At 42.9% G+C, this 15,561-nt stretch overlaps 2 non-coding genes across 2 annotated transcripts; both read left to right on the forward strand.

The window, feature by feature from the left end:
- The first annotated feature begins 468 nt into the window (after nucleotides 1-468).
- On the forward strand, nucleotides 469-540 carry TRNAA-AGC (transfer RNA alanine (anticodon AGC)). Its single transcript has one exon. It is a non-coding gene; the product is annotated as a tRNA-Ala (tRNA).
- A 12,922-nt stretch (nucleotides 541-13,462) lies between these two features.
- On the forward strand, nucleotides 13,463-13,535 carry TRNAF-GAA (transfer RNA phenylalanine (anticodon GAA)). Its single transcript has one exon. It is a non-coding gene; the product is annotated as a tRNA-Phe (tRNA).
- Nucleotides 13,536-15,561: the final 2,026 nt, after the last annotated feature.

Consider the following 15,561-nt stretch of genomic DNA (forward strand, 5'->3'; position numbering starts at 1 on the left):
CCTCTTGCTCGCTCCCCAGTCCGCGCCTCGCTGGGCTCAGCACCCCGGCCGCCGGCGCGACGGAGGCTCGGGTCCAAAGCAGTGGCTGCACCGACACTAACCGGTCTGCGTTTGTCTACCTGTCTTCCCTCGCCACCTGCATCTAATATGGTCTCTAAACGCCTCGCTTGGTACTTTGTGGCTTTCTGGCAGCCCTTTAAAGCAGCGGAGAAAGAAAGGAGAGAGTCAAGACACGGGAGAAAATGTTTCATTCCTGGTTCTTCTAGTGGTTCCCGGAAAGTGACTCCGGACTGACGAGGAGAAAAATCCCAGGGCCATCAATAGAGGCCTTCTGTGTAGAATGCGGTTTGCTCAGCTGTCAGCAAAGAGGGACCCAAAACCTTGGCATGTTACAACTAACTGTTCTGAAACCTAGCAAAATGGTCAGGTTCTGTCTTGAATATACTCTCGAGAGAACAGTTTAAGTAAGGGGGTGTAGCTCAGTGGTAGAGCGCGTGCTTAGCATGCACGAGGCCCCGGGTTCAATCCCCGGCACCTCCATTTCCTTTGTTTGTTTTTTTTTCCCATTGCCTTATTTTCCTTGCTTAAACAGAAAGTAACCCTATTTCACAACGGTTTTGCCATTAATATTAGTGCTGTTCCATCTCTACTCCTCAGCCTTGACACGACTCAGGGGGGCTGCCTAAGCAAAAGGTGGAAAAGATGGAGCTGGAAGACAAAGACGGCTCCGGATTCCAAAACTTAAATGGCGTCGCCAAATTGATGAGCTCAATAACCTTTGGAGTATTATTATTTAAAAAGTAGGAAATAAAAGATAAATGTAGAAATATTTAATAAAAGAAAAACGTAAGCTCTCAATTTCCTTTATTATTATTATTATTTTTTGAGATGGAGTCTCGCTCTGTCGCCCCACTGGGCGACACGATCTTGACTCACTGCAAGCTCCACCTCCCGGGTTTACGCCATTCTTCTGGACTACAGGCACCCGCCACCACGCCCGGCTAATTTTTTGTATTTTTTAGTAGAGACGGGGTTTCACCGTGTTAGCCAGGATGGTCGCGATCTCCTGACCTCGTGATCCGCCCGCCTCGGCCTCCCAAAGTGCTGGGATTACAGGCGTGAGCCACCGCGCCTGGCCGATTTCCTTTATTTCTTTTCTGGTCCTTGTTTAGCCATGATCCATTGCAGGCTGAGCCCTGAGAAACACAGAGCCTTCCAAACTGGGAAATTGAGAAAGTTATTTTCATCAATGAATGTAGAGGCGTCACACTTCCGCCGAAATAGCTCCATTGGGAAGCATGCTCTGCTGAAGATCTCAAACTTCACGGATTGATTTCCAGTTTTGTTCTGTCTTCACTCTTGCCGGATAATTTGACTTCCCTTAGATGACGTTACAGAAGTAATTTTACCTAAGACAGGTGCGCCCTCTATCGTAAGGATATTTTTCAGACTCTTGATCAACACAAGAGTTGGTGGTACCGGAGAGCTTGTTAAGAAGAGCGAAATCTCAGCTTCACCTCAGATGTACTGAACCGGAAGCAGCAGTTTAACAGGAACCACAAGAGATTCTTTAGCAACATTTAAGAAGCATTATGACGTGCTTTGACGTGGAGTAAAGGTGTATAGTATAAATACACGGCTGTGTTTTTTTCCCCCAATTTTATATTCTAATATAGAAAACATAATTGCAAAAAATATATATTTCTATTGCTGAATCATTTTTGTGTTCTAATCGTTGACTCTGTTCCTTCCCTCTCTGGTAATATTGTATTTATTAATATTTTTTGAATCACTATTCATGATTGAATATGATGTGAAGTTTTCATTTTCTTTTTTTTTTTTTTTGAGACGGAGTCTCACTCTGTCGTCCAAGTTGGAGTGCAGTGGCGCAATCTCGGATCACTGCAAGCCCGCGTCCCGGGTTCATGCCATTCTCCTGCCTCAGCCTGAGGCGTAGCTGGGACTACAGGAGCCCGCCACCACCCCCGGCTAATTTTTTGTATTTTTTTTTAAGTAGAGACGGGGTTTCACCGTGTTAGCCAGGATGGTCTCGATCTCCTGACCTCGTGATGCGCCCGCCTCGGCCTCCCAGAGTGTTGGGATTACAGGCGTGAGCCACCGCGCCGGGCCAAAACAGCCTAGATAATTTTCCTCACATCTTCCCAGCACTTTCACGCTCACACACACACACACACACACACACCAGAGCTTGTAGAGTTTTGTGGGTGACACTTAAATACCCAATTTCAGTGAAACCTGCCATTATGTTTCCTCTTACCTATTCCACTATCCCTATGAGCCAACAGAGAGAAATTCTGCCAAACCATAAGGTGTTCCCAACTTTGAAAGGGGCTCAGTGATATACTTACCAATATAGGTAAAGTCATAAACACGGAGGATGAGAATGAAGATGAATGAGAAAAGATAACACCTACTGGGAAACTAGCCAGGAAATGAGACTTTCTGGGTCTTTTGTGAAAGTTTCAAGGCCGGCCGGGCGCGGTGGCTCACGCTTGTAATCCCAGCACTTTGGGAGGCCGAGGCGGGTGGATCACGAGGTCAGGAGACCGAGACCACGGTGAAACCCCGTCTCTACTAAAAAATACAAAAAATTAGCCGGGCGTGATGGCGGGCGCCTGTAGTCCCAGCTACTCGGAGAGGCTGAGGCAGGAGAATGGCGTGAACCCGGGTGGCCGAGCTTGCAGTGAGCCGAGATTGCGCCACTGCACTCCAGCCCGGGCGACAGAGCGAGACTCTGTCTCAAAAAACAAACAAACAAACAAACAAAAAAAGACAGTTTCAAGGCCATGGTGATAACCAGTGTGAATTCCAGGGTTGAAAATAATCTAGGAAGAATTTCATTTTTTCACTTTGCACAACTATCAGTAAATAAGTTCCTGATCTCATATCTCAAAGGACACTTTGAGTTCTCATTGTACTCACACTCTATTGGCGCCTTCTACTCACTCCCACCTCCACGTATTCAGATCAGAACACTGGGCTGAGTTCACTGTGTTTCATCAATGGGCAGGATCCTACGGAAGAATATGGTAAGTTCAACACGTTCCCAAACAAACTCACCTCCTCCTCCTAATATCTTGTCCATTCCTTCAAAGAACAATAAGCCTCTCTATTCTGCTTTTTTTCCTCCTGTTTGTTGAGGCTCTCTTTTATGGATTCCCCACTTTCTGGCTTGCTGTATAAATCCAGTAAGTCTTCGAATCCTGTGTCTAGCTACCTATGAACGTGCCTTCAAAATTTCAAAGTTTTTCTCCATCCTTGAATCTGCTATTTATTTCATGTCTTGAACATTATTCTGGACTACTCCATGAACCTCCTCAGTTGCCTTCATGCTGTAATACAATCAAGAACCCCTTGGAAATGATAACAAGTTGCATGTGGATTTTATTCTCACCTGGGGTTTTCTAATCAAAGTTTTGCTCTTACCATTCCTGTGGAGCAAACAGCAATAGCAGAAGTGTTTTATTCAGGAAAAAGCTGGTCAGTTTTCTAATGCAAGTTTCCAGTATTCTGTGTTCCATTTCAAGCTTTATTTGCCAAAATTTTAATATCCCCCACAGCTGGGGGTCTTCTAACTTAAAATGGTCACAAATCCTGCTTCTACACCCAACATTTAGTGCTAAAACAATGAACATAGGAATGGAGACCACAGAATATAATGAGATATTCCTTTATTTTACATTTTATTTAATTTTTTACATCTTTAGATTAGAGAAATACCTTTTTAGTGTTTTTTGGTTTTTGTTTTTTGTTTTTTGAGACAGAGTCTCACTCTGTCCCCCAGGCTGGAGTGCAGTGGCGCCATCTCCGCTCACTGCAGCCTCCACCTGCCAGGTTCAAGAGATTCTCCTGCCTCAACCTCTGAGCAGCTAGGATTACAGGCACGTGCCATCATGCCCGGCTAATTTATGTATTTTTAGTAGAGACAGGGTTTCACCATGTTGACTCGGGTGGCATCGAACTTCTGACCTTAAATGATCTGCCAGCCTCCACCTTCCAAACTGCTGCGATTACAAGCATGAGCTACTGTGCCCGGCCACCTTTTTAATTTTTAAATTATTTTTTATTTCCATATTTTTATTGCTTTCATATACTGCAATAGTAGTTGGAGGACGACACAAATACCTCTTGAGGAGATGTTCAGTGATAGAACGTGTGCCTTACATATAGGAGGCCTCAAGTTCAGCTCCTGAGCACCTCCAACGGTCAGTTTCCAAGTTCTTAATACCACTCCTCAGTACAAAGCACACTCAGGTGTCTTACTCTCTTTCTGTTGCCTGTCACATAAGAAGTAAACACGTGACCCAAGACGTTAATTTCTGATTTTTTTTTGTTTGTTTGTCAGAGACGGGGTCTCACTCAGTCACCCAGGCTGGAGTGCAGTGGCGCGATCTGCTCACTGCAAGCTCCTCCTCCTGGGTTCACGCCATTCTCCTGCCTCAGCCTCCTGAGTAGCTGGGACTACAGGCGCCCGCCACTACGCCCGGCTAATTTTTTTTTTTTTTTTTTTTTTTGGTATTTTTAGTAGAGACGGGGTTTCACCGTGTTAGCCTGGATGGTCTCGATCTCCTGACCTCGTGATCCGCCTGCCTCCGCATCCCAAAGTGCTGGGATTACAGGCCTGAGCCACTGTGACCGGCCTCTTTTTTTTTTAAGATTTTTTTTTAAATTATTATACTTTAAGTTCTAGGGTACATGTGCACAACATGCAGGTTTGTTACATATGTATACATGTGCCATGTTGGTGTGCTGCACCCATTAACTCCTCATTTACATTAGGTATTTCCCCTAATGCTATCCCTCCCCTATACCCCCCACCCCGCGACAGGCCCCGGTGTGTGATGTTCCCCACCCTGTGTCCAAGTGTTCTCATTGTTCAATTCCCACCTATGAGTGAGAACATGTAGTGTTTGGTTTTCTGTCCTTGCGATAGTTTGTTCAGAATGATGGTTTCCAGCTTCATCCATGTCCCTACAAAGGACATGAACTCATCCTCTTTTACAGCTGCATAGTATCCCATGGTGTATATGTGCCACGTTTTCTTAATTCAGTCTATCATTGATGGACATTTGGGTTGGTTCCAAGTCTTTGCTATTGTGAATAGTGCCACAATAAACATATGTGTGCATGTGTCTTTATAGCAGCATGATTTATAATCCTTTGGGTATATACCCAGTAATGGGATGGCTGGGTCAAATGGTATTTCTAGTTCTAGATCCTTGAGGAATCGCCACACCGACTTCCACAATGGTTGAGCTAGTTTACAGTCCCACCAGCAGTGTAAAAGTGTTCCTATTTCTCCACATCCTCTCCAGCACCTGTTGTTTCCTGACTTTTTAATGATCGCCATTCTAACTGGTGTGAAATGGTATCTCATTGAGGTTTTGATTTGCCTTTCTCCGATGGCCAGTGATGATGAGCATTTTTTCATGTGTCTGTTGGCTGCATAAATGTCTTCTTTTGAGAAGTGTTTGTTCATATCCTTCTCCCACTTTTTGATGGGGTTGTTTGATTTTTTCTTGTAAATTTATTTAAGTTCTTTGTAGATTCTAGATATTAGCCCTTTGTCAGATGGGTAGATCGCAAAAATTTCCTCCCATTCTGTAGGTTGCCTGTTCACTCTGATGGTGGTTTCTTTTGCTGTGCAGAAGCTCTTTAGTTTAATTAGATCCCATTTGTCTGTTTTGGCTTTTGTTGCCATTGCTTTTGGTGTTTTAGTCATGAAGTCCTTGCCCATGCCTATGTCCTGAATGGTATTGCCTAGGTTTTCTTCTAGGGTTTTCACTGTTTTAGGCCTAAAATTGAAGTCTTTAATCCATCTTGAATTAATTTCTGTGTGAGGTGTAAGGAAGGGATCCAGTTTCAGCTTTCCACATATGGCTAGCCAGTTTTCCCAGCACCATTTATTAAATAGGGAATCCTTTCCCCATTTCTTGTTTTTGTCAGGTTTGTCAAAGATCAAATGGTTGTAGATGTGTGGTATTATTTCTGAGGGCTGTATTGTGTTCCATTGGTCTATATCTCTGTTTTGGTACCAGTACCATGCTGTTTTGGTTACTGTAGCCTTGTAGTATAGTTTGAAGTCATGTAGCATGATGCCTCCAGCTTTGTTCTTTTGGCTTAGGATTGTCTTGGCAATGCAGGTTCTTTTTTGTTCCATATGAACTTTAAAGTAGTTTTCTCCAATTCTGTGAAGAAAGTCATTGGTAGCTTGATGGGGATGGCATTGAGTCTATAAATTACCTTGGGCAGTATGGCCATTTTCACGATATTGATTCTTCCTATCCATGAGCATGGAATGTTCTTCCATTTGTTTGTGTCCTCTTTTATTTTGTTGAGCAATGGTTTGTAGTTCTCCTTGAAGAGGTCCTTCACATCCGTTGTAAGCTGGATTCCTAGGTATTTGATTCTCTTCGTAGCAGTTGTGAATGGGAGTTCACTCATGATTTGGCTCTCTATCTGTTATTGGTGTATAAGAATGCTTGTGATTTTTGCACATTGATTTTTGTATCCTGAGACTTTGCTGAAGTTGCTTATCAGCTTAAGGAGATTTTGGACTGAGACGATGGGGTTTTCTAAATATACAATCATGTCATCTGCAAACAGGGACAATTTGACTTCCTCTTTTCCTAACTGAATACCCTTTATTTCTTTCTCGTGCCTGATTGCCCTGGCCGGAACTTCCAACACTATGTTGAATAGGAGTGGTGAGAGAGGGCACCCCTGTCTTGTGCCAGTTTTCAAAGGGAATGCTTCCAGTTTTTGCCCATTCAATATGATATTGGCTGTGGGTTTGTCATAAATAGCTCTTATTATTTTGAGATACATCCCATCAATACCTAGTTTATTGAGAGTTTTTAGCATGAAGGGCTGTTGAATTTTGCCAAGATGCTAATTTCAATGTTACATTATTTAGACTTCATTAGCCTCAAAACCATTCAAGGCAGTTGGCAGAGTAGAATAAGCTTGTCGTTGATTAGTTTCCTATGGCTGCTGTAAAAAATTATCTCAAATTAGGTGGCTTATAACAACAGAAATTTATTCTTTCACACTTCTGGAGGCCAAAAGTCTGATATGAGTGCAGTAATGTGCTACATGTTGACATTTTAGTAAACCACAGACCACATATCCTACCGTGGTCTTATAAGATTATAAAGGAGTTGGCTAGGCACAGTGGCTCACGCCTGTAATCCCAACACTTTGGGAGGCTAAGGCGGGCAGATCACCTGAGGTTGAGGGTTTGAGACCAGCCTGACCAACATGGTGAAACCCCCATCTCTGCTAAAAATACAAAATTAGTCGTGCATGGTGGCACACACCTGTAATCTCAGCTACTTGGGAGGCCGAGGCAGGAGAATCGCTTGAACCCGGGAGGCAGAGTTTGCAGTGAGCCGAGATCCTACCATCACACTCCAGCCTGGGCAACAAGAGCAAAATTCTGTCTCAAAACAAAACAAAACAAACCACCTGCTAAATTCTAATATAAATTGGGGAATTTGTATCTTTTTCTCAGCCTAGCAACATTTAAAATGGAATGAGAACCATTTGAGAAACACATACTGTCTGAATCTTGACATTATTTCAGAACACCATCTTGCCTCTTCCTCACCTCAACAACCAAACAATCAGCAACAGTGGAATATATATGTGTGTGTGTGTATGTGCGTGTGTATGTGTGTGTGTATATATACGTATATATACATATGACAAAAATTATTTCTCTAAACTATTTGATAATGATTTTCAGACATTATATCTTTTTATTCCTAAATACTTCAATGTGTATTTCTTAAGAACAAGGTCAATTTCTTACCAGAGCACAATTATCAAATTTAGTGAACTTAACATTGATAAAACAGTATTATCTAATATACCGTCTATAAAAATTTTAATTGTGTCAATAAAATCTTTTATAGAAATGTCTCTCCCAAACTAGGTGCCATTTCAGAATCACATATGAATCTAGTTGTCTTGATGTTTCAGTCTCCTTCACTTTAGAACAGATTCTTAATCTTCTTGTCTTTCATGAATATGTTTTTGAAGAGCATATGCCAGTGGTTTTGTGGAATGTTTCTTAATTTGTGTAGTCATGATTACATTCAGGTTATGGAAATGTCACAGAAATCATGTTACCCTCTATCACACCAAGAGGCATGTGATGTCAGTTTTTCTCACTATTTTTTATTTTTATTTTATTATTATTATTATTTTTGAGACGGAATTTTGCTCTTCTTGCCCAGGCTAGCGTGCAATGGTGCGATCTCGGCTCACCATGATTTTGTATTTTTAGTAGAGACGGGGTTTCTCCATGTTGGTCAGGCTGGTCTCGAACTCCCAACCTCAGGTGATTCCCCCTGCCTCGGCCTCCCAAAGTGCTGGAATTACAGGCGTGAGCCACCATGCCCGGCCCAAATGAGGATTTTCTAATTTTATCCTTACTTCCACATTCATCACTTGGCATACAAGTGTAAGGAAAATCTTCCCATCTTCCATATTTATTTGTTTAAGTTCTCAAGATTGATAATCACTTACTGTCATCATTAATGCTCAAAATGTGTCAGATTTGGCCATTGAGATCCCTTTCAAGCTGGCTTCTGTGTCCTTTTAAATCATACCCATCAATTCGGAGCACCTACATTCTGGCACAGCAAGATATCTTAGGTTCATCTTGTAGTTTCCCTGGCACAGTCCTGGAGTCAATGTAGTTGACACCAGTAGCTACTTTCTATTAGTATTGCTGGTTCCTTTTAGTAGGGAATGGTATTTGAAAATCAATATATAGAATTATCTTTGCTCATTGCATCTGAGGTATCATTTCTTCTAGGCCCAGTTAGCAGAGAGATCTGTGGAGAAATTTTACAATTAAGTGTATAATTTCATACTGATGCCTCTAATTCCCATCATCACCCATAGGACTATTCTTTACCTTCCTCTTTTCCCACAGTGAGAGCCTGGTTCCAGCAACATACAGGCTCACACATGTTCATTTTCCCAATCCTAAAATTCACACAAAATATCAGAATTGCTATTGCCTTAGCATTACAGAAAATATTCCTGATACATAGAGTTTAATATATGCTTGCTGTTCTTTTTCTTTTTACAATGAGAACAATGTGTAAACCATTTTCTTAGGTCAATTCTTTCCTGAATTTTCAATGTGGTTATGTTATACTTTTGAAATGCTCTATTTGGAAATAGATTTGCTGATCCCAAATCAGGAACAGTGCTTTTCTTTTTACTCTTAAGGTACCTTTACATGGTATAACCGTGCCTAAGAGAGGGGGCACTTATAAACAGTGGAATTGGATACACATGGTAATTGTCTTTATGACATAGAGCACATACTCAGATAATGGTGGTCACCAGTTTTCCAAATACACAGGAGGTATGAGGGGATATAACTCAGTGGTAGAGCATGTACTTATCATGCACGAGGCCTTGGGCTGATTCCTCAGTACCTCCAGAGGTCCATTTTCTACCCGGTGGCACTGTAAGAAGAGCTCCATGGCCTTCCCCCCCAGCTGTCCAAAATGTCCTGCCTTATCAAGATATTTGGGTTGATCTCTACATCTCTCTCTCATACAGAGAGGTAATTCGTGTTCATTCACTTAAGGTTATTTGCTGCTTTCGATTATCCACCTATTCTTTCTAAGCAGTCCCAGCAGTCACTAAGATGAATCACGCACTATGGAAGCAAGTACTATTCCTGGCCATCCAGCCTATTTCTAGTTGTAAATGAAATAATCAGAAACCATAGAACCATGTGGCCCAAGTCCTTTTGTGTGTGTGGTGTTTGTTTGTTTTTCTGAGACAGAGTTTCGTTCTTGTTGCCCAGGCTGGAGTGCAATAGCACAATCTTGGCTCACCACAACCTCTGCCTCCTGGATTCAAGTGATTCTCCTGCCTCAGCCTCCCGAGTAGCTGGGATTACAAGCATGCACCACCATGCTCAGCTAATTTTGTATTTTTAGTAGAGATGGGGGTTTCTCCCTGTTGGTCAGGCTAGTCTTGAACTCCCGACCTCAGGTGATCTGCCCACCTCAGCCTCCCAAAGTGCTGTGATTACAGGCGTGTGCTACCACGCCTGACCTTGTGTTTCTTCTTCTCACCCAGGTTGCAGAAGCCCTACAAGCTTTCACTAAAAGATTTCACTGCCAGTAGCTGAGGACCTGATGTGCTGGTGGTCACTTTTTCCATTAGAAACCCACAAACTCTAAAACTTAATGTAAACTATTTAACTACAAGCATACAATAAATGGCAAACATAATGACAAATGAGAAAAAGATCACAGTCACTTCAGCTGACATTTGGTAGGGGGAACATCTCTAGGTCCTCTAAGGAAGTTTCCGCCCTGAGATGCAAGCACTCTGAACTCCAGGGACCAAGATCAGTATAGGGTAAAGCTCATTTCTTTGTTTTCCATAAATAAAAATAATAAATGAACTTTTATTCTCCCAATCCCAAGGGATCCTTTTCTACATGATGTACTTATTCTCCAGGAATAACCTCTTTCTAAGCTACTGAACAACCCACACCTCCAGATTAGAGCTCTTTGCACAGTTTCTGATGCTGGTATCACAGGGCTAAGCAGAATCCACGCGGGGATACTCTGCAAGCATCTCAATACTATCTCGTTAAAAGGAATTCTCCTTCTATTTTCAGCTCTATTTCATTTAAACAAAAGATAAAAAATTAAGTTACTAAACACCCAGAATGCAGAAAAGCGACCTCTCTCTGCATCTGCAGAAGCCAAGCGAGCGAGTGGGGCTTCCGTATGCGTCGTTTCTTTTACTTACTTTCTAAACACTGTAACGGTCCACCACCTATCAGGTGGTCACAAGCCATCGCTAAAGTCAATTTTGAGGTCAACCCACTCGACTTGTGAGGGATTCACCTGTATTACCTCTGCACCTATGATAGGACTAAGAAGACGGTGGCTGCACATGTAGTTAACACCGATTGTACCGCGACTTCGCCTTTCCGCAGCCGCTGTGCCAATCTGCAGAGCCCTTTTGAGCCAAGAGCTGGACGTGAGGAGTAAAGAAGCTCATTGCAAACACCAGGAGGAGTTTCTTCAGGGTGAAGTTGACTTTCAATCGGCTTCATTCTAAAGGAAATATGTGGAGCAAACAAACGGGAACTTTCTTTCTCATCTTTTGCATTTCAAGCACAGCCTAATAAAATTAGACGTTTCCACTGTCGTGCTCAGTCTCGAAGCTGTCGACAGATTCCGCTTCTAACTCAACACAGGCACCCAGGAAATCCCTTCAGCTGCCTCAGAAGCTACATTATCATTGGTTCCCAAACCCGCAAACAAAATAGCAACATCACGTGCTCCCCCCAAAGAGCCCAGCGTATCTATCGAGCGACGGAAAGAGCGGCGAGGAGCTCTCGAAGCCGTGGCAGTCTGAACGAACCGAACCAGGTCTCCTTCCTCGTCGAGCCTACCTCCCTAGGGACAAAAAGAAACCTCTCTTCCCTCATATCCAGACGAAGCGACGGAGAGATGCGTGCTTAGACTCACTCTACCATCCCGTCCATCCAAGTCCTAATAATCTTGAGGATGCTTTTCCTTGCCCTCTACCCCTCTCCCTTTTTGTGTTTCTCCACTTCACCGCACCGCGCCTCTTCCCTCTCTCTGCCAGCTGGCGCTCGGCTCCTCTCCACCTTCCCTCCCGTTTACTTCTGAATGAACTTTTCACAATAGTGCAGTGCACTCCTAGAACCATTTACACACATTTTAAGCACTGTGCTGAGATTTACATGTAGCCACTGTTTTAATTTCCACATCACTTTCCTTTTTTTTTTTTCCCCCTTCTCTGTATGCTCAACTTCAAACGTTTTCTGCAACATAGGCTGAGGCTGAGCCCATATGGGGAGAGACGTCAGAAGGCGGGGATAAACCTAGAGGAATGTTGTTTCCTGTCTGGGGAGGCTTGGGCCTTACAAGAGGTAGAGAAAAAAAAGCCTGTAAGATAATCTAAATTTTTTTGAGGAAATTATTCAAAAAATATTCTAATTGACCCTTCCAACAAATTTTGGCTAAAAACAGAAAGCCTGGACTCTCTCGGAATAGGAGACCGAGTTTCAAAACTGTCCAGACATAGGGACGGTTTTATTAAAATTCAATTTGCAAGTCGTTGTTGGCTGTAGCTATTTCCTCATTCCAGAGAGGATTGTTTCTGAAATTCGGTAAACTCTGAAATTGTTTCTAAGTTATTTAACGAGAGGAGTCCAATGTTTTCACACTTTTGAAGTGATATAAGAATTTCTAGGCTGAGGTGAGAGAACTGATTGAGCTGGGAGGCGAAAGTTGCAACGAGAGGAGATTGCCACTGCACTCCAACCTGGCAGAGTGGGACCCTGTCTCTCTCTCTCTCTCGCTGGAATCTTCTCTCTCTCTCTCTCTCTCTATATATATATATGTGTGTGTGTGTGTGTGTGTGTGTGTGTATTTTATATTATACACATTTATGTCACCATAATATATTTGTATTTTTAATTTATATATTTTATATTTCATATTTATATGTGTATATATATATATTGCGTGGTCACACTAAAATAAACATATGCTTGCCATTTCCACCCCTGGGTCTCTATACCACCTAAGGTGGATGTGTTAGCTAGACTGGTAGAAGGAAGGAAACAGAGAAAAAGAATTGGCTCGCTCAGGATTTCTTCAGTCGGAAGCTATAAACCTACTACCAGGTTAACGTGTTCAATAATCTTCTGCTCCTTTTTGCTGTGTCATTGAAGAGCAAGACAGAAAACAAAACAAAAAAGAGCCAAAAGAAGAGAAAAGGTGAAGTCTAGATAATTTCATTTTAGTTTTAGATAATTTCCTTTAGTTTTCCGAGTGGTGTTTCCATGGTGACCAAGCATGGGAGCATCTTCCTGATTTGACCTATTCCTCGCCTTGTCTTTTTTTCTTTTTTCTTTTTTTAGAGACAGAGTCTCGCTGTTGCCCAGGCTGGAGTGCAGTTGCGCGATCTCGGCTCACTGCAGCTTCGAACTCCCTGGTTCAAGCGATTTTCCTGCCTCAGCCTCTGAAGTAGCTGGGACTACAGGCGTGCGCCACCACTCCTGGCTAATTTTTATATTTCTTGTAGAGAAGGGGTTTCACCATGTTGGCCAGGCTGATCTTGAACTCCTGACCTCAAGTGATCCACCCTCTACGGCCTCGCAAAATGCTGAGATTACAGGCGTGAGCCACCGTGCCCGGCCGTCTCGCCTTTTCTTTCCCGTCTTTTGCTGGGGAAAATTGGATCCTATTTTCACACATAAATGGCAGCAGAACTTATATTTTTGGATTAGGGGGGAGGTGAGTGAATGACGGGTGATATTGAAGACAACAGAATTAGGCATTGGAAGGTACACTGACCTTACAAATGGCAGTTTTTATATTTTGAAGAAATGACTAACAATACATCTAGAGCAGCTGAAACAGCTCAGTTGGGAGAGCGTTAGACTGAAATTTTAAAAGTCCCTGGTTCAATCCCGGGTTTCAGCAGTTGCCTTTTGGTTGTTGCATAATTGTCTTTCCTTTATACAACACTTGCACACCAACCCCAGAGGTCTATATATAACTCCAATTTTTTTGGCTTTTTAAAAATTCCATAAAGGTAATGTATATATATATGTATGTATATTTGTATCACTCTCTCCACTGAAGTCTTCCATGAAGTGTTAACTGACGGTACGTAAATTATTTAAAATCTTAAATCTAGAAAGTTACTAATTTTAAAACCTAAGAAATTCCAATACGCTATAGACTGTGTCAATTACAATTCATTTCTGATTTGATGTTATTTATGTGTGTTGGGCAGGGGTGTTTTAAATCACAAGAAATATGAAGAAACCTGTAGAAGAAGAACTATTATATTGTATGAGTGTATATATGTGGTGGTGGTATATTCAAGAAACATTTTGCAATTAGAAAAACCTCGGTTTGGCCGGGCGCGGTGGCTCACGCCTGTAATCCCCGCATTTTGGGAGGCCGAGGCAGGCGGATCACGAGGTCAAGAGATCGAGACCACGGTGAAACCCCCGTCTCTACTAAAAATACAAAAAAATTAGCCGGGCGTGGTGGCGAGCACCTGTAGTCTCAGCTACTCAGGAGGCTGAGGCAGGAGAATGGCGTGAACCCAGGAGGCAGAGCTTGCAGTGAGCTGAGATCGCGCCACTGCAATCCAGCCTGGGTGGCAGAGGGAGACTCTGTCTCAAAAAAAAAAAAAAGAAAAGAAACACCTCGGTTTGTATCTTGAGTCAACTCCATAGCTCTGCAGTTAAACTGCTGGAAAAATAACTTTTTTTTTTTTTTTTGAGATGGAGTCTTGCTCTGTCGCCCAGGCTGGAGTGCAGTGGCACGATCTTGGCTCACTGCAAGCTCTGCCTCCCAGGTCCACGCCATTCTTCTGCTTCAGCCTCCCGAGTAGCTGGGACTACAGGCGCCCGCCACCACGCCTGGCTAATTTTTTGTATTTTTAGTAGAGACGGGGTTTCACCATGTTAACCAGGATGGTCTCGATCTCCTGACCTCGTGATCCACCCACCTCGGCCTCCCAAAGTGCTGGGATTACAGCGTGAACCACCGCACCCGGCCCTGTTTTGTTTTTTTGAGGCTGGGTCTCACTCTGTCACCCATGCTGGAGTGCAATGGTATGATCACAGCTCACTGCAGCCTCAGCCTCCCTGGACTCAAGCGATCCTCCCATGTCAGCCTCCTGAGTAGCTGAGACTACAGAAATGCAACAACAAGCCTGGCTTTCTCTTTCTCTCTCTCTCTTTTGTACTTTTTTTTGTAGAAACTGGGTTTCACCATGTTCCCCCAGCTGTTCTTGAAATCCTAGGCTCAAGCAACCTGCCCGCTTCTGCCTCCCAAAGTGCTGGGATTACAGGTGGGAACTACGGCACCAGGCCTAATTACAGGAATATTTTAAGTTTCTTACTGACAGGACATTTCTTTAGCCTGGAACCCTTGTCTAGAATTTCCAAATCTTAAGTTATTTCTTTACTGGTATCCAGGAAAGAACAAACAAAAGTATTTCTTTCTTTTTTTTTTCTTTTTTCTTTTTTTTGAGATGGAGTCTTGCTATGTTAGCCAGGCTAGAGTGCAGTGGAACGATCTCAGCTCACCGCAACGTCCGCCTCCCTGGCACAAGCAACTCTCCTGCCTCAGCCTCCCAAGCAGCTGGGATTACAGGCGTCCACCACCATGCCCGACTAATTTTTGTATTTTTAGTAGGGACGAGATTTCACCATTTTGGCCAGGCTGGTCTCCAACTCCTGACCTCGTGTTTCGCCTACCTCGGCCTCCCAAAGTGCTGGGATTATAGGTGTGAGCCACTGCGTCCGGTCAAAAATAAGGATTTCTAAGTTAATTATTCTGTCAAGACTCAGGTGTATGTGCTCCATTTTCCTTTTTTCACTTCAACTCCTCTCTTGAAATTCTGTGTTGGGATAATGAGCATTTTTTATCCTGTTTTTTTTTTTTTTTGTCATTTTGAATATATTTTCTTCTTTCAAATTGGTGTTTC

The sequence above is a fragment of the Symphalangus syndactylus genome, chromosome 23 (genome assembly GCF_028878055.3).
Source record: "Symphalangus syndactylus isolate Jambi chromosome 23, NHGRI_mSymSyn1-v2.1_pri, whole genome shotgun sequence".
Taxonomy (NCBI): Eukaryota; Metazoa; Chordata; class Mammalia; order Primates; family Hylobatidae; genus Symphalangus; species Symphalangus syndactylus.